The 17,403-nt window shown below is 59.0% G+C and overlaps 1 pseudogene; it reads left to right on the top strand.

The window, feature by feature from the left end:
- The window catches only part of LOC142440567 (cytosolic phospholipase A2 beta-like), a 32,921-nt pseudogene extending 16,177 nt beyond the window's left edge, over positions 1 to 16,744 (top strand).
- Positions 16,745 to 17,403: the final 659 nt, after the last annotated feature.

Raw genomic sequence — 17,403 nt, 5'->3', positions numbered from 1 at the left:
GTGGAATGAGGGGCTCCGGGATGGAGGTTCAATAGGGTGAGTAGAGCGGGCCTCAATGAGGAGGTGGCACTTGGGCACAGACTCAAGGGCAGGGAGGGAGGGAGTGTGCAGACACCTGCGGGGCCAGTTCACGGAAGGCAAACACCCTGAGTGGGAGGGAGGTTGGTGCGCTCGGGATAGGGAAGTGTTTTGCCCATGTGTATTTTGGTTGGTTAAATTCCTAGCAGAGGACTTATGGGGTCAAAGGAATTGACTAGATCTCTTTTGAAATTCTCTCGTTTCAAAGCCCTGGGATAGAAGAGTGACCGTACCCCAAAAGAAATCTATTCAAATGTAAGAAAATCAAAATGGAAGAAGAGTAGAAAACATAAAGGGGCTAAAAATAGCAGTTACCACCTCTGTTAAGAATTTCTGTGAGAATCTCAGGGGTTTACTGAGCCTGAGTCATCTTCCGGGGTGCCTGTTACAGTGGGCTGGCACAGCTTGGCCACGTGTCACCCCTCCAGGTTCCTGTATCTACTAGGCAGGATCCTTCTTGCCTCTTTGCCAGTGACTTTCAAGTACCAATCAGCTCTTCCCTTTCCACCCTCCCAGGTCCCCTGGGACCTTCCTATTCAGCTCCAATTTCTGATCTAGCTAAAGACATCCCCACTTTCCCACTGACCTTGAGACTAATCGGATGACTTCACCGGAGGCGCGCGACCTTGTGGTTCACGGGGAGGGCAGTGGCCTTGAAGCACAGGGGGGACCTTCCACTCTACCCAAGGGAAAGAATGGAGGGAGCTGCAGGGCCAGGGAGCAGGGAGGGTGTGTGGTAAGGGGCCGGCTCCAGGCAGAGGCTAATCAGAGGAGAAGAATGGGTTGGGCCCCGTTACCAAGGCCAGGCAGACTTTATTCTCCAAGTGGTAAGTCATCAAAGGAGGTTTGCTCAGAGTGACAACATGAGGCTGCCTTTCAAGAAGATGTCTGGAGCTGGGGTGATAAATGCTTTTGGAAGGAGGGGAGTTAAGCCAGGGGAACCAGTTAGTTCACTGTGGCAGGAGATATTGTAAGCCTTTCATCCAGTCATTAAACCAGTGTGTACTGGGGATCTTGGGCGTGCTGGGCACTGTGCTCCATCCTGGGAAGGTGTAATCCACACCCCCACCCTCATGGAGATCACATTCTAGCCGGGGACAGAGACAGCTATCCAGTGGAAATCAATTGAGTAGATAGTATATTAACCTGTTTGCAAACCTGTCACTGGAGTCGTAGAACTGCCCCGTATTGTGTCTGAGGAAACAGATTGGCCACCACGTCTCTCTCCCGAGGGGCACCTGGTGGACTGAGATCAACCCCCTCCTGGTTAGCAGCCACGTGCTTAAGCACCGTGCCCACCAGGGCCCATAGATAGTGTGCTTGACGGTGCAGGTGGTCAAGTGGACATGCACGCAGGAAGGGAACGAGGGATTTTTCAGAGCCCCGGGGTGGTGTCCATGATTAAGCATTTGTCTTACTAATGGGAAGGTCGGGGCACTTTGCCTACTCCTAAAGGACCCCCAACGAAATGCAATCCTTTTCAGAAAAGTCAGGGCCACAAACTGTGGAGCAAAGGTCCACTCTGACATCCCGGGTCACCAGGAACCAGAATCGACTCGAGGGCAACTGTTGTTTGTTTACTAGAAATGGTTGTGGGCTGGGGCCGGGAGGGGGTGGGCGGGGGTGGGCGGTGGGTGGTGTGGTTCACAAGTTTCTAAAGAAGGATAGCCAGCTGGGGGAAGGAAGGTTCTTGGGGTGACTTGTGAGTGGAGGGGCCCCAAAGGAGGTGGCATGGGAGAGGGAGAAGGTGAGGGCGAGGGAGGTTGGGAGTGTTTGTAGGTAGACGCGGTGAGACGAGGAGCCAGCCAGGAGCACAACAGGGAGTCAGTGATGTTTATGAAGGGTGCGATGAAGGGCAGCGAGAGAAAGCCACCCAGGCAGCACACAGCACGGTACCATCATGGAAGACCCAGGGCGTTCAGGTGATAGGCATGTCTCCCCGATGAGGCTGTCAGCATCTTGAAAGGACCCATTCACACTGACCAAGCCAAGTGCTGAGCACATTCCAAAATATTCAGTGAATATTTGCAGTTGGAAGGCATTCTTCCTTCATCTTGCTGCCCCCAGCCACGGGGAGCTCCCTGCGTGGTGCCTGAGGCTGCTTTTCTATACTTCGCTAGAGGTCCGCCACTGCAGCTAGGGAAGCTAACCAAGGGTCTGGCCCCAGGGAGGACTGGGGTTTGGGCCAAGCAGGAGTCCCGCTGTGTTAGCCCCAGTTGACCAGAGAAACAAATTCATAGACACTTATATGTGTTTTAAAAGAGAACTTTATGTCAAAGAAAAATTGTACATTAAGAAAACATCCCAGCCCAGTCCAGATCAAGTCCTTAAGTCTGATGTTAGACCATATGTCCGATACCAGTCTATAAATCCCTCTTCCTACTCACGAAACACAAGCAATGATACTGATGCAGGAAGATCACAGGCCAGTGGGTGGAAAGTCTTGTGGACCCAGTGGCGGTGGAGGCATCCCAGCGCTAGCAGGGGTCTCCAAGTGGCCCCTGTGGCTCCATGGCTCTAGTGTAGCTCTGTGTGTCTTGTCAGCAGGAATGTCTCACAGGAAGCTAGCTATTGATTTCCGTGAGCACCTCCAAATGAGGTCATCAAACTGCAACCTGAATGACAGCTTAGACTCCACCCCTCCACAAGTTGACACCAGAGTATGTTGCTCACCTGCTCTTGGGCTGTGTGGCCCCTCCTGGAGTAGGCGTGCGGCAGCCTCCTCCTTGAAAATCCCCTTCTATTTCTGGTGGTCCAGAGTCTCTTGGTCCCTCCCCAGTGAGCACTGCCCAGTGATACCCTGTGGCCTGCCCAGAGAGGGCATCTCATCCGTAAGTGTCTGGGTGCTGTTTATGTCAACATCTACCTCCCACCCCACTTAAGAGCTTGGCGTGCCTCCAACCGTGCCCTACCTGGATGAGGCCCCGATGCCACTGCACTTCTACCAGGACTGGGTCTGCCCCAGCAGGCCCTGCATCGTGCGCAATGCCCTGCAGAAGTGGTTGCTCCCCTATCTGAGGTGGGTGCAGCCCTGGGCTGGGCTAGGGTGATGGGCGAGCTGTCTTGTGGCATGTGGGCATGCTCTTAGAGCCCCTTCCCCTAGGGCCACGGTGGGCGCCACGGAGGTGAGCGTAGCGGTGACCCCAGATGGCTATGCTGATTCCATGCGCGGAGACCACTTCATGATGCCAGCCGAGCGCCTGCTGCCCCTGTGAGGTGTGTTGGACGTCCTGGAGGGCAGGGCCCGGCATCCTGGCGTGCTCTACGTGCAGAAGCAGTGCTCTAACCTGCTTACCGAGTTGCCCCAGTTGCTGCCCGACTTGGAGCCCCACGTGTCCTGGGCCTCCGAGGCTCTGGGTGAGAGGGGGCGACTGAGGCAGAGGGCAGTCATTGAGAATACACAGCAGAAGCACACACCAAGCTTCTCCGCTGACAGCTCAGTGACATTGATTGTCTTGGCCCACACCCACCACCCCATGGCCAGGGTCAGGCCCTGCCGCCCTGAAAGCCTTGACTGTTGACCGACTGCAAAGGATTAGGCCTCTAACTTTTGCCTGTGGGGGGCTGGGCCCACTCCCCAAGCCCTCCACACCATGGCCTCTTCGCCACTTTTCCCTGGGATGCCACTCACTCGCACGCAGCACCCCCGCCCACATCCCGTTGGGTGTTATCCCAGACCAGACCTGCAGAGGACAACCGCTCCTAACTCTCCTCCTCTGTCCTGCAGGGAAGATGCCAGACGCGGTGAACTTCTGGCTGGGGGAGGGGGCCGCAGTGAAGTCCTGTAGGTGTCTCTGGGATGCATGGACAGGGAGGAGCCAGGACGGGGCCAAGGGTGCGAGGCTGGCCTGGAGGGTCGGTCTACAATTCTGTGAACAGAGGAGGAGCGGCGTGGCAGCGTGGTGGGTGGGATGACTTTGGTGTGGGGGCGCACTAGACATCTCTCAGAGGGCACGTTGGCCCTGGAGGTGAACTTGGGAGAACCCTATGCGTGGATATTTACCTCTTTGGAGAGATGACCCGCATGGGGGGCGTGGTGAGTGCCAAGTCCCTGGTGGCTGGGATCTGGAATGCCCTCCACCCCAGCCCCCCCTGGGCATCTCCTGGAGTCTGGTTTGACTATGTCGTTGAGAATACACAGAGCAGAAGCACACAGCAAGCTTCTACGCTGACAGCTCAGTGACATTGACCTCTAGTTGGTTCAAACGTTCTCACCCTCCCTTCCCAAGTTCTTCTCCCTGAAGGAAACGAGGGGACTTCAGAAACTGTGTAGAAAATAATGGGATTCCCCCTCCCCCCTTATAAATTCATTGTCCTCCAGGATCCTGGCTGTTCTTTGAAGAGGCTGTTTTCAGTCTGAGCCCGGATGGAGTTTAAAAGAGCACCATGCTCATGGCAGAGAGATGGAGATCCTTTACTGGCTAAGTTGAACTAGTACTGGGCGTAAAGGGGACATCAGGGGACACTTTGGATGGAAGGTTGAAATCTTTATTCGCAGGACTTTCTCGATTTTACACCCCTGGCTGTCTTGAGGCGCAAGGCTCTGGGTGGGCAGGTTCTGCCTCTCATGTGCCCTGCTCCGCCAACTCTGCCCAGTACCTTCTTTGTGTTGGCAGTGCACAAGGACCACTACGAAAACCTCTACTGTGTCCTCTCTGGAGAGAAACATTTCCTGTTACACCCGCCCAGCGACCGACCCTTCATTCCCTATGGTAGGGCTGGGGCCTGCCTTACGCATGGGCCTCAAACCAGAGGAAGGGTAGCGAGACTTCCTTGCCTGTGTCCCTGGGGCCAGGCAGCCAACAGGAGAGGCTGGGAGGAGGTGTGAGGGGCTGGGGGCACTCTTTGCTGAGCTCCCCCTTTTTCTCTGGCATCAGAGCTGTACACCCCAGCAACCTACGGACTCACTGAGGCGGGCACCTTTGAGGTGGTGGATGAAGAGGCCATGGAGAAGGTGTCCATCTTGGCCCTGGGCCTCAGGGAGGGGCGAACTCATCCATCTCAGGCAGAGAGGGGGCCCTCTGGGCTCCGAGGAGCAAGCGGGCCCCAAAGGTCCTGGGAAGGTGGCCCCTTCCTCCATAAGGTCCCGCCTTCTGGGGCTGGCTTCCCAGGGCAGAGTGGAGGGAGACCTTTGGCCCTTACCTTTGGCAAGGCCAAAGGCCGAGTTCCCCGGTCCTGCTCCGTCCCCAGGTTCCCTGGCTTCCACTGGATCCCCTGGCACCAGATCTGTCCCGGTACCCACAGTACCGTGGGGCCCAGGCCCTCTGCTGCACCATGAAGGCTGGCGAGATGCTCTACCTGCCGGCCTTGTGGTTCCACCACGTTCAGCAGTCCCAAGGCTGCATTGCTGGTGAGGAGCTGCCGGCCTCGGCCAGCGGGTGGGCTGGGGACGCTCTGGGTCAGAGCTGGGCCACCCACTCATGTGCTTGCTCTCCCCACAGTGAACTTCTGGTACGACATGGAGTATGACCTCAAGTATAGTTACTTCCAACTGCTCGACACCCTCACCAAGGCCTCAGGCCTGGACTAGTGGAGCCCCCAGGGAATGTGCCCCCCCCTCACAGCTCAGGGGGCACTCTGGCTCCTCCCCAGATGGGCCCCCACAGAGACACCCTGCAGTCTGTCTGACCCAAAACCCCGTTTGGGTTGGGACCGACCCTGGAGACTATCGTGGGTGATAGGGGGAGGACCAGGAAGTGCCAGGCAGGTGTCTAGGTCAGGGTTCCCAGAAAGCTGCCACGAAGGTGAAGCAGCCCCGTGGGTGGAGGCCAGCTGCGGCATCCTCCCTCCTCTGTAAAGCTGTGAAGTGGAGATAATGATGGTCCCTACCTTTCTGGCTGCCCTGGGGCCTGGAGAGGGTTTCTGTAAGGGCCCGCTCACTCGCTCGAAGGACATGCTCAATAAAGCCGGGGAGGCTCCATGTGGTACCTGCTCCTTGTGGCTTTCTGTGTCTCCGGGATGGCAGGGAGGGTTCAGATGGAAATGTCAGAGAGAGGAGCTAGCTCCCTGTCTGTCCAGGGACCACAGCTTGTACTCCGGTCTGGCCGGCAGGCCAACCCTGTTTTAACTCTCTGCCAGGGCTCGTTGACTGGGACTCTGGTTAGCTTCGCGATGGGGTTGGTGGCTTGGGGACTAGCCTGTGTCTCCTAACCAGCACAGGGATCAGGGGACAGAAACTGCCCCACCCCCCACCCCTGGGCTGCTCCTCTGCAGAAGGAACTGGCTTTCTCATGCTGCCCCCACAAAAGGGGAGATGAGCCCCCTTCCCCTGGGTGCCCACCTGGAGCTCTAGTCCTGGCCATCTCTGGGGACCCAGGTGACCCAGGCCCTGGCTTTGAAGAGCTGTTTTTAGTAACAGCCACTCCCCTGCTCTGATGATAGGCTCCGGATACAGCCCTCCTCCGGATCTGCTTCAGTGGAGACTGGGCATTCCTATCCTACTGGTACCTGGATGTTGCTACAAGCCTTGTTGGTGGGGACTCTGCCCTTGCCCTACCTCTGGCGCCTGCCCAGACCTGTGGCCCCTCCAAGCCATGCCTTCCTGTCCTGCTCACACGGGTGGGTGGTGAGCTGTCCTGGAAGCAGGACCCGGCTGGGCAGGCCCAGGTGTTGTCTGCTGGGGGAAGTGGGTTTTCCAGGAACCCAGCAGGGGTGGGGGACCTTGAGCCCATGGGAGGGTGTCAGTAGCCCCAGTATAGGCTGAGGTGCCTCATTTCTTGGGCAGGGTGTGGGGCTTGGGCGGAGCGGAAGATGCAGGTGGGAGGGGCTAGGGAGGCCAGTTGGGACATACTTGGATTTTGGCTTAAAACCCCACAGTCCTCGGCCCAGTGGCTACTGCTGCCTTTGCTCGCCCCACCTGGGACCCCCAGCCTCATGGCTCTGGTAAGACTGGCGTGACGCTGGAGCCCACTCTGACCCTTGCTCCCCACCTGAGTCCTGGCTAATGCTTTCTCTGGAGGGCTGTGGCTGCGGTGGTCTTCAGGTGTAGGGGGCGTGTTTGCCAGCTTTGGGTAGGGGCATGGCTGGACTGGGGATCCACAGAGCTTCTAGGCAGGGAGAGGCTCCTGGCTGCTCCCCTGCTCCCTCTGAGTCAGTTGCCTGGGCTGTAGGGGCCTGAGACTGATGAGATGGGTGACTTTCCCGGGTTCTTCCTCTACCAGGAACCCCTGGGCGCATGCAGCTGGGACTTCCAATGGCAGCTGGGAGGCCAGTGAAAGGGTGTGCTGACACACGCTCCCTGGCCCCAGCACACCTGGCAGGGCTTCAGCCCAGAGCCCGGGGTGGTTTGGGATGGAGTCCTGGGGTCCCTTGTTTCTCTGCCCTCAGAGAACCTGGAGGGTGCAGGGCTTGGCGCCCATGGGCTGCCTGGCCTGGTAACCTCCCACCTGCCCCAGCACAGAGGTGGCTTCCGGAACTGCCCCCTGACCAGGGGTGGGATGCACAGGGAGGAGCGAGTGAGCAAGCAGGAACTTAGTCCTAGTAGGCCGCTCCCTCCATGCCCTTCTGTATGCCCACCCAGAGCTTTGTAAGCGAGGGCATGGGCTGGGGCAGACAGGTGGCAAGATGGGAGCCTGCTGGTTCCAGGAGAGGGAAGCGGAGAGCACAGCGATCCTGCCTCTGGGTCTCCGGCCAGTTGCTGGGTCACCTCTCCATGCCTCCGCCTACTTGTGAGGCAGCGTAGTAGTCGGCTGAGTTAATGTATGGATAGCCCTTGGGTCAGACCTGTCATGGGCATTGTGTAAGTTCCTATGGATGTGCCCTGTCTCTTCTAGACTCGGGGTTCTGGGTGGCCTTGGCCCTGTTGGTGCAGGATGAGCCCTCACAGGTGCCCCAACCTCCCTTCCATCGCCTGCGGCCTTTGGTCATGTCATCCCACAGCAAGCTTGTCCCCTCCCTGCTGCTCTGCAGGCCAAGTTGCCCAGGACCTGCCTGCTCACCATTCGTGTGCTGCAGGCCCACAGCCTGCCTGTCAGGGACGTGGGTGAGTTGACCGAGAGAGGAGAAGGGAGCTGAGGTTGCAGTTGGAGCAGGGCAGGGACGGTGGGAGGTGGCAGGAGGGCTGGGCCTGCGAGGTCCTGGGAGGAGGGGCTGCAAAGAGGGACGGGCAAGGGCTGGTGATGGAGGGTGGGGCTCGGTGCGTCCCCAGGGATCCCTCTGGTGGTGGACTCTGCGTGGCTAGCTTGGGGGAGAATTGGCCCTCATTTCTTCTCATCCAAGTGACCCACCCTGACTTCTGTGTGACCCTGTGGCTGCCCACGGCCTGCAACCACAGGCTCCAGACGCGCACGGTCAACAACTGCAGAAACCCTGTCTGGAACCAGAGCTTCCACTTCTGGGTGCACAGCCAGATCAAGATGGGCCTGCCTCAGCCCAGCCCTGCGTACCCCCAGTGCCACCCCCACCCCACCCCCCACCCCATGGCCCTGTCCTGCTGCTCCCCTTCCAGAACATGGTGGAGCTGAAAGTCTTTGACCAGGACCTGCTGACCAGCGATGACCCCATGCTGTCAGTGCTGTTTGACGTGGGCACTCTGCTGCCTGGGGAGTTCCGGCGCCAGAGCTTCTTGCTAAGCCCGCAGGCAAGACTCCACATGGGCGGCCACCCTCGGTACCACCAACGGGATGCTGCTTAAATGCCCCACTTCAAAGAACTTGTTTACAGACCATGAGGTCAGGTTTCCCTGGTGCCCGAGGCCCTTGTCTACCAGGACCTGCTTCCCGAGGAGCGGCCCCCTCCTTGGGGCCACATTATGGACAGCAGCCCTCCCCGCATTGGCACCCCTAGCTGACATCTGGGTTGGAATCTGCACATACCCACACTGACACACAAACTCACACTCACATTCACACCCACACTCAGCCTCACACACATACACAGGTACACTCACACGCAAGCACACGCACTCAACCACTGTCACACTCACACATGCACAGCCATGTGGATACACATGAACACACACTCACATGTGCACACAACCACTCACATGCATGCCCACATACATGCACACGTCTTACCTTTATAACTTGCTTCTTCAGGGTGGGGAACGGTTCGACGTTGAATTCCGCCTGCGGAGTGTGTGAGTTGGGGGTTGCGGGGGTCAGGGGAGTTGGGGGTTGCGAGGTAGGGAGAGGGGCTCTGGGTCAAATCTCTCCCTTCTGGAAGGAGAGAGCCTCGTGCACTCAGGGCTGGTGTCCTTCCCCGGGGACCCTCTGTGGTTGGAAGGATTGCCTAGGCTTCCTTGGGGACAAGAACCTGACCCCCGCTCATGGTTTTTCCCAGGACAGACTGTGCGGAGCAGCTCACCAGCAACGGTGTCCTAGTGGTGAGTCAGATCATTGTAGTGATTGATTCAGGATCATAGTAGTGATTCGGGATCATAGTGGTGATTTGGGATGGTAATGGTGACTTAGGATCATGGTATTAATTCGGGATCATGGTAGTGATTCGGGATCATAGTGGTGCTTTGTTATCATAGTAGTGCTTTGTGATCATAGTTGTGATTTGGGATCATAGTAGTGCTTTGGGATCATAGTAGTGCTTTGTGATCATAGTAGTGATTCGGGATCATAGTAGTGATTTGGGATCATAGTAGTGCTTTGGGATTGTAGTGGTGAGTGACACACCCTCCCTCAGGCCATCTGCTCACTTGCCTCCTGGCTGCAAGTCTGTCTGGACCAGGAAAGAGCAAAGTGGGAGGGGCTATGATTTCCAGAGGACATGGGACTGAGGAGCAGGAACCGCGGGCTGCAGGGGAAAGGGTAGTGGTGAGATATCCTTGCGTGGGAGGGGCGGCATATGAATCTTCTCTTCCCAACACAGGCCCGTGAGCTTTCCCACTTGCATGTGCAGCTGGAGGAGACCGGGGACCAGAAGGGTGAGTCTCCCAGGTCACCAGGACAGCCCTGGCCCTCAGCCTATGTCTTCCCCCTTCCTCAGCTGCCCATCCTGGAAGAAGCTGCCAGCCACCTTTAGCCTCCGAAGGCTAGGGGCTGGGGGTGAAACTGCCCGGGCTTACCAGGACCTGGTCTTTTCCCATGACCCTGCTCCGAGGGGGCTGGGCTGGGGGTAACTCCTCCCAGCCTCTGCCAGCCACAGGGGTGGGAGACACCTCACGGGCAGGGAACCCCCTCCCACCCCTACCTCGGTTCCTTTCTCCAGAGTCAAAGGGAAAAGTTCAGCTTGTGGTCCCCAGGTCCTATGAGGGATCTCAGGAGGCCACCGTAGGCAGCGACTCCTTCCGTTTCCACTTCCCCACCTGCTGGGAGCAGGAGCTGAGTATCCACCTGCAGGTTGGGTGCCCCCCCCCACTGGCCCCCTGGAATTCAGGCCCTCAGGGCCGGGTGGTACCCCTGCTCTGAGACTCGGGTAAGTGTACAGTTTTGGTCCCCTTGCAGAACGCCCCCCAGGAGCAACTGAAGGTGCCACTCAGGGCCCTGCCATCAGACCAGCTCGTGAGGCTGGTCTTCCCTATGTCCCAGGTACTCTTCACTCAGAGGAAGAGACCTTGATGTGGGGGTGGGACAGGGCCTCAGGCCAGTGCGGGGGTGGGGGCAGGGGGTGACTCTTTCTCTCCCTTTTCTTTTGGGCCAAGCCCCTGGGCTGGGCTATGGGGGTGCATCCCAGTGGAGATGGCTGGGGCATCCCAGGGCCGGAGTTGGGGTGGAGGTGCCAGCCTTTCTGAGTGGTGTGTTGCTGGTTTGCAGGAGCCTCTGATGAAGGTGGAGCTGAGAAAAGAAGACAGGTGAGAGGCTGGGCTGGGGGAGAGCAGCCGGAGGAGGGAGGGCACTGCGTGCAGCTGGGTGGCCTGGAGGACCGGAAGGAAGCGGGTGGCTGCAGCAGGGAGCTCCCAGTCTTGGGAAGGTGCTCAGAGCAGAGAGGGTCCTTCCTCAGCCTTGTAGTCTGCATGTGGCCTCACCGGGTGGGAGAGAGGTGGGGGCTGAGGAGAGTTACACGTCTGGTTTGAGGAGCACAAAGACCAGAAGGAAGCAACCTTTTGGGTGGAAGCAACGTGGCTGGGCCTTCAAGAACTTTTGCTGGCCCTCGGTGTCTAGGAGCATAAGCAGCCCCAACTTAAAGACCTTTGTTCCTTCTCAGCCCCCGTGCCCCCTCCCCAGTGTAGCCCTGGTCCAGCGTTGCAGGGGAGGGAGAAGCTGAGACTCAGGGCCGCCTTTGGTCACAGGGACACCCTCATCTGCCGGTTGGCCTTGCTGTCATCCCAGGCGTGTTGGTGTGGCTCTGGGCCCACCATCCCCCCCTCACTCTCCAAGCTTCAGCACGCAGGCTGAAGGGAGAGAAGAGATGGACGTGGATCTTTCAGGGAGATGGGCCCAGTGTCCTCTTTTCTGACGAGGATGAGCACTGTCTCACTGTCCGTCCATCCCCCCACCCCACCCCCAGACCAGGGGAGCTGGCCGTGCACCTGGGCTTCGAGCTCTGTGCTGAGGAGCAGGCCTTCCTGAGCAGGAGGAAGCAGGTGGTGGCCAAGGCCCTGCAGCAGGCCCTGCAGCTGGAGGGAGACCTGCAGGAGGACGAGGTCTGTTGGGCTGGGCAGGAGTGTGGGGGTCTCAGGCCGAGGGTTGAGCTAAGTGGGCCTCCACGCTTCCATTGCTCGACCAGGGTTGGTTGTAAGGCGGACTTGTGTTTGCCTCTTGTCTGCCCACCTACCCCCCTTGTACTTCCCGGAGCTCTCTTGATGTTATCTTGGGCCCGATGCGGCCGAGCAGTGTCAGAACCACGGGCCCCACCAGGGGTAGCTACCCTTCTCTGGGCGTTGGCCCCTGGCATGGAGCTTCTTTTAAGACTGGGCCTCTCAGACAACTCGGTGTACATCTGGCCAGGCCTCTCTGCTGGTTGGGCTGGCTCCTAAGGAAATGAGCTCCCTGCAAAGGGAGAGGGACGCTGATTTGGGGGTTTTGAGGTGAGCCTGTGTCTTTTAAGAAGTGACCGCCGTACTCCCCAGGCTGGGGAAGGGGAGATAAGGCCTGTGGCCTGTACACTCCCTGGAGTTTTCAAAACCGGAAAGGACCTACCCTGCTGAAGGAGGTTATCCTGACATGACTCTCCTCAGCTGCTCTGACTCAAACCCGCTCCATGGGTCCCCACCAGACTCTGACCTACACTAACTTGGTGGTGGGGCCAGGGGCAGGGGACTGAGTGGCCACTTGACTTGCTGTGTTCTCCTCCTGTGGTTTTTACTGCCCGGCACACCCTGACCTCCCTTCCACTAACTGGAAGTCCCCGCAGGGCCTACCTTGAGCCCAGCTGTACTCTGCCCTTCCAGGTCCCTGTGGTGGCAATCATGGCTACTGGTGGAAGGGTCTGGGCAATGACTTCCCTGTATGGGCAGCTGACTGGCCTCAGGGAGCTGGGCCTCTTGGACTGCGTCTCCTACATCACAGGGGCCTCGGGCTCCACTTGGTGAGCAGGCTGAGTGTGGGATCTGAGGGTGAGTGGGCAGAGGCAGGGGTGCCTGTGGTAAGGTTTCTCCAGTGCCCCCTTGGCCTCCCTGACTAGATTGGAAGGTCTGCGAGGAGGCAGGTGGCAGGTGTGATATGCCCAAGGTGCCCCATGGGCTTCGGCTGTCTCCATGGAGCTGGAAGGCACCTGCGGGCTGCTGCCCTGGGAGAGAAGGTCCGAAGGGGTGTGAGGTCTCGGGGGACTCTTAGAGGAACCTGTCTGCCCCCGACCTCTGGCTTTGTCTAGGACCTTAGCAAACCTCTACAAGGATCCAGAGTGGTCGCAGAAGGACCTGGGGGGCGCCACCGTACTGCTGAAGATGCAGGTGACAAAGAACAAGCTGGGCGTGTTGGCTCCCAGCCAGCTGCAATGGTACTACCAGGAGCTGGAGGAGTGCGCTCGCCTGGGACACCCGGCCTGCTTCACCAACCTCTGGGCCCTCATCAATGAGGCCATGCGATGCGACAAGATGGAGTACAGAAGGGCAGCCCACGGGGACGGGCCTGGACCTGGAGGCAGCCCTGCTGGGTAGCAGGGCGAGGGGAGATCTCCAGAGACCAGGCAGCAATGGGTTTACATGGAGGTATCTTCCTACAGCCTGATGACCACAAGCTCTCGGAGCAGCGACAGGCCCTGAGGCACGGCCAGAAACCTCTCCCCATGTACTATGCCCTCAACACTAAGGGGCATGGCCTGTCCACCTTCGAATTTGGAGGCAGGTCGAGGCAGCTGGTTGAGGCCCCAGGCGGCCAGAGGTCGGGGAAGGGGTGGTTGGGATGGTGTGGGGAGGCAGTTTTTCATGCCCATCTCCTTACACTCTGGTCCGGGACCCGAGTGAATCCAGACACCCATGACCCCAGAGTCACTTGGACTGGAGGGGAGTCGCCCCGTCCTTTGTGGCTGCCCTGCGTGGGTTCGAGTGGGCAGGAGGGTGGTGGCCAACAGCGGTCTCTTCCCACCGCAGAGTGGTGTGATTTCTCCCCCTATGAGCTCGGTTTCCCCAAGTAAGGTGCCTTCATCCCCTCCGAGCTCTTCGGCTCCGAGTTCTTCATGGGGCGGCTGATGAAGAAGATGCCTGAGTCCCGCATCTGCTTCCTGGAACATGAGGGGGTCTTGGAGAGAGAATGGGGGAGGGGAGAATGTTTCTGGGGGAGCCCCATCACTGAGGGGGGCAGCAAGGAAGGGTCAGGCTGTGACAGGGATGGGGGCTCTCATCCCCTTGTGTCTGCGCTCCCAGGTATCTGGACCAACCTATATGCAGCCAGCCTCCAAGACAGCTTATACTGGTCCTCGGAGCCCAGTCCATTCTGTGATCGCTGGGCTCAGACCCTGACCAGCTTGGGTAGGTGCCCAGGCTCCAGGGCTGGTGCTGGGGGTGGGCATGTGACTCCCAGCTCTGTGTGTGTGTGGTGGTGGGGGCACTGGTCTCAGCTCTTTCCCTCTCCGGGGTCACTGCCCTCAGACTGGGCTAGCACCCACGCCCCACTCCCTGGCTGTGCAGACAAGGAGCAGGTCCCAGTGCTGAAGATGGAAGAGCCACCCAGCCTGGCTGGGAGGATCGGGGAGTTGTTCTCTGGCCTCCTGACGCGGCGCCCGCTTGCCCAGGCCACCCACAACTTTCTGCGTGGTCTCCAGTTCCACAAAGACTATTTCCAGCACCCTCACTTCTCCTCCTGGAAAGGTAGCTTCTCCCACCTTGGCCCAGCCCCCTGAAGTCTTCCCAGAGCTGTGGGCCTTGGCTCCAGGCCCCTCCTGGGCCCCTCACCCCACCCCTTGGCTCCAGGCCTTCCATGTGTGGCCCCACGGGAGGTGGGAAGTAGAGTTTCCTGCCTTCTCCTTCAGCTGGGGCTGGAGGTTGCTTCAGGGCTGGGGCCAGGTGGGTGGGGCCTGAGGGCGGAGTCTTTTTCCAGGAGCAGCCAGTGACTGCCACTGACCAGGGGAGCAAGCATGGTGTCCTCAGCACCCGTGCTCAAGGCTGCCCTCCCACGCCGCCCACCTCTCCAGACACCAAACTGGATGGACTCCCTAACCAGCTGACCCCTGGGGAGCCCCGCCTGTGCCTGCTGGACATGGGCTACTTTGTCAACACCAGCTGCCCGCCCCTCTTGCAGCCCACCCGGGACGTGGACCTCATCCTGTCGCTGGACTACAACTTAAATGCCGCCTTTCAGGTGGGGGAGCTGATGAGTGGCACCCGAGGATGCTAGGGTGGCTTCACAGTGTGTGCCTTGCTGGCTTCCTCTCAAACCTACGAGACAGGGACCCACATGCTATGGGCTGAGCTGTCCAGAGAAGCAAAAGCAGCAACACTCCTTTGTGTAGAAAGAAAGAGCTTTAGATCAAGAAGTCATTTTAGATCAGCAAGGCATCCAAGCCCAGTGCGATTCAAGACCATGCTAGTCAGAACCTTCCTCAGCCTCTGTGTAGCTGCAGGCAGATAATGCCCAGGCTGGCGTGAACACGGCCGAGTCGGCGGCTCTCCAGGCTGGTGGCCCCATGGGGCCGTCCCTGGAGACAGAATCCCAGCAAGGAGGAAGAGGCTCATAACATCTCCCCTTCCTTCCAAGGAGGGATCACCAGGCTTCCACCTGAGTGACAGGTGGGACTCCACCCCTGCACTTTCACGCAGGTCCAAGTGGACATAATATCTAACCACCACACCATGTCAAAAGAACCAAACCAGGATCCCCACCATGGAGTCCATGCTGACTCACCGGGTCCCCCTTGGTGTGTTTCCGAGATCGAACTGCTTACGGGAGTAAAAATGCCCATGGAGCAGTTTGTCACAGGAAACCAGCCTCTAACAACCAATGGGTCAGTAGGCACAATTGTATGGCGATAAAATAGTAAAGGTCTAGTAAAGTCATAGAGGCTAGGAGAGATAGGGGAGCGAGAGTACAATAAAGGTGTCAGGCACGTTTTATGATAGCATGCTCACCTCAGCTCCTCTTGATGGACCACGTGGGAGTGGGGGAAGAGAGAGCATCTGTATTATCTTGGGGGTAGTTACAGGTAGCCTTAAGACATGCATATTCAGTAGTTACATACGCCACAAGGTGGGTGGGATCGACAGTAACGTCCTGAGCTCACAAGTGAGGAAACCTAACAGCTGCATTGGGGGAAGCTGAGAGGGGGGCTGGGCGACAGCAGGAAGAGAGAGCCAGAGGATGTCTGCCTCTGTAGGGAGATCAGACCAGCCATGTGCTCACTTGAAGGAAGCATGGCTGTTAAGGGAGAGTCTGTGGCTACCAACGTGGAGGCACAAGTTCAGGAATGTGGTGCTGGGCCCTCTCTCCATGGAGCAGCGGGTGGTTTCCCAGTGCTGACCCTGCAGAACCTCGCCCAGCACATAACTGCTTCACCACCAGCGCTCCCTGTGAAAAGAACTGGAGTTTCATTCACGCTCCTTCAGGGGGCTTTCTCCGCAATGGGGAGAGGATGTGATGGTGAATCTGGTTGGCTGCACCTGCACCCTGGCTGGTTGCAGGCCGTCGGCACTCCAGCGTTTAGTTTCTGTGTTAATTTAGTGAGAGGTGTGTGCCCTTCATGGCTGGCCTCAGCGATGGCTACAGTCCGTTTGGTGGAGCTCTGAGGGGCTGCGGCACGGCTGTCCACTCTGACTGATGCTTGGTCCTGTGTGACGTCAGTGTCCAGGACCAAGGGAGCCCGAGGCTAGCCCTCTCCTAACCTCTGTGCCCCTGCAGTAGCTGCAGCTGGTGGGCCGCATGTGCCAAGAGCAGGGCATCCCATTCCCGCCCATCTCTCCCAGCCCTGAGGAGGAGCGCCAGCCTTGGGAGTGCCACAAGTTCTCCGACCCCGGCCGGCCTGAGGCCCCAGTCATTCTGCACTTCCACCTGGTCAACAACTCCTTCCGGGACCACTCGGCCCCTGGTGAGCCAGCTCGCCGCCACTCCCTTCTTGGTGTCCCAGCCTCCCCGACCCAGCAGACCCGCCCTCCACCCCAGCACCCTGCCCCTCCATGCCCACGATGTGCTCTCTCTGCACAGGGGTCCCTAGGACGCCCGAGGAGCAGGAGGCCAGCCAGGTGAACCTGTCTCCGTCTGACTCCCCCTAGCACTACTCGAAAGTGACCTATAGCCAGGAGGACTTGGACAAGCTTCTGGGCCTGGCCCACTACAACATCTGCAACAACCAGGAGCCGCTGCTGGCTGCCCTGCGCGAGGCCGTGCGGAGGAGAAGGCAGCGCTGACAGCCCGGCCCCGAGTGACGCCATGGAGGGACAGCGCTGCAGCTCTGCCCGGCCATGCCTCGGCCTCAGAGAGCCATCCCCCAGTGTTCTGGGGCCTCAGAGGGCCTGGTTGGCCCCAGCGGTACCCTTCCTAGCCTTGGGTGTATGCCCTGGTACCCCAGACGGGGCAGGAGCTGCCAGCACCTCACAGAGGGCCATCTGCACTGTGAACCGAAGCTGTGACTGCGGGCTTGCTACAGCTCAGCAGCTGCTCTGGTCCTGGGCCCTGGGCCCCTGGAGCAGGCCACAGTGGGCCTCTTCTCCAAGCACCGGGAGAGGTGGGGTGCAGAGGTGCTGTGGCAGCCGGGGTGCAAATGGGTTGGGGTTCGGGGTGGCTGGGCCCGGTGTAGAGTGCTGGCACTGGAGGGAGGGTCCCAGGCTCCCCTGCCCTGCTGCTCTGAATGCTGTACGCAGGGACTCAGGGGCTGCACACATTACAGGACTCGTCCCACCAACGGTCTGAGGATGTCATTGCTGCTACGAATGGGGATACCTTTGGTACCACCATCAAAGACCAGTTTAGGAAACAAGACAAGGACACATCTCCCTGGCCCCGCAAAGAGTTGCCAGCCTCTTGGTGCTGTGCCACCCTTTCCCAGCAGGAAGCCCCGTAGGAGGTG

The sequence above is a fragment of the Tenrec ecaudatus genome, chromosome 2 (assembly GCF_050624435.1).
Source record: "Tenrec ecaudatus isolate mTenEca1 chromosome 2, mTenEca1.hap1, whole genome shotgun sequence".
Taxonomy (NCBI): Eukaryota; Metazoa; Chordata; class Mammalia; order Afrosoricida; family Tenrecidae; genus Tenrec; species Tenrec ecaudatus.
Note: the sequence above shows the minus strand (reverse complement) of the source record. Positions and strands in the feature narration are given on the sequence as shown.